Here is a 1848-nt window from a genome sequence, read left to right as displayed (position 1 = left end):
GGCGAGGCATCCTGGGTTCATAGATAGGCTATGTCCAGGCTCTAGGGCATGCGACATCAGCGGGCTGACAACGGACGAAGGTATGGTTTTGGTTCCCTATAGTAAATAGGGAGTAGGCTATAGTTTAATTAAGGCTTTTAGAGCCTAGTAGATGATGTTTGGCATGCTAGGTAATGCATGATTATTTATGTTGTAGTGCTGCATGATAGGTTTGGACCTAGAGAGGGAGCTTCTAGAATCTGCCTTAGAAATGTACGGAAGTATTATTCGAGATATCCATATTGAGTATGCATATATTATGTGTTTGCATGGATTATATGATTTTATCTTTTATATGCCTTTATATAGAGCATGTCATGACTGTATGTTTCATACATGAGCATATTGAGCCTTTACCTTAGAGATATCCTGTAGTAGGGTGCTCACCCTACGAGTTTGTGGATGGTTAAATACGTAAGTCTTGTGTTAGGTCACCGTGATGGTTGGACACATGTACTAGTATTAGGTCACCATTATCCACTAGGTATATGAGCCCCCTCCTGAGGCGACGGCGCAGCGTGCTATATACCCTGGGCCCGGTCTATGAGCTAGTTTCTTGACCTCATGTCTTGGTACCCAGTTCATTTGCATTGATGCACATATAATACCATATACTCATACTCTTGTACTGAGCATGTTAGGCTCACTTCCGGTTGTTTTTTTTGGCTGGATGCCCTATTTTTCCATGGGCAGTTGCAGGTAGTTCTCCTGAGGACAGGAAGATTAGGTGGTGACCAAGGCTGGATAGCAGAGTTGTCCACTAAAATTTTGCTACAAGGTATTTGACTTACTTTGTATTTCGTAGTTAGTCTGATTAAGATTATTTTATTGATTAATTGCATGCTTAAGTTCTGATTAGTAGGTGATCACGGTGCGGGTCACTACAGTCCACTAGGTACCCCAGTAGTTCGGATCCAACTGAACTAGTTCGGAAGTCGAGGATGCGATGGGATATTCCTAAAAGATTTTAGAGCTTACAAAATTTGTGTAAGACGTACACTAGTGAGTTTTCAAAAGGAGGTTGACACATGGCAAGATCAGACTGTCTGAACGAAAACTATTAGTGAGGTGCCAAAGTGTTGCTGACACGTGGGATTTGTGTGAGATCGGAACGTCTGAAGTGCATGATTGGATCGTCCGAAGATGATCAAACCTTCTCAAGTCAGGATATAAGCTTTCTAAGACAGGTTTCCAGAGACGTGTCATGCTATGCAGGATTGGATTGTTCGAACCCTAGAGTGGACCATATGATCTCCACCTATAAATAGGCCAAGAAATCCTCATAGTTAGTATGTGTTTTTTGTGTTTGGGTTAATTTTATTAGTGTATATTTCGAGTGTTTTAGTCTTATACTCGCGGTTCAGACGATAGCGAAGCTCTTCTGGGATCTTAGCGAAGCTTTGCACAAGACTTGGGCCCTTCGACATTAGGGGGCTAACGAATGATGACGATACATATATATGAAAATGGTTTCGAATGTAACATGTCTCTGAACATGTCACAACACGAGTCAAGACAGGATAGGTACAATACTCAAACGAAACATTAAAACATACTAGAGACAAAACATGAATGTATAGACATGATTCTGGAATTCATATCACTGTTCATAACAGTCATATACATATAAATATGATTTTGGATGTATGTCTTAGGACGTGTCACGACATGAGTCAAAACATGACAGAAACAGAATTAAAAACGGAGCATCAAATCATATCAGAAACAAAACATAAACATATAGATGACACTAAAAATTCATTTCATTATTCATGGTTCATTTTCTATCCCCCTATATGTTACTCCAGG

Source organism: Henckelia pumila, chromosome 2 (genome assembly GCF_033568475.1).
Source record: "Henckelia pumila isolate YLH828 chromosome 2, ASM3356847v2, whole genome shotgun sequence".
NCBI lineage: Eukaryota > Viridiplantae > Streptophyta > Magnoliopsida > Lamiales > Gesneriaceae > Henckelia > Henckelia pumila.
This window is presented reverse-complemented; position numbering follows the sequence as displayed.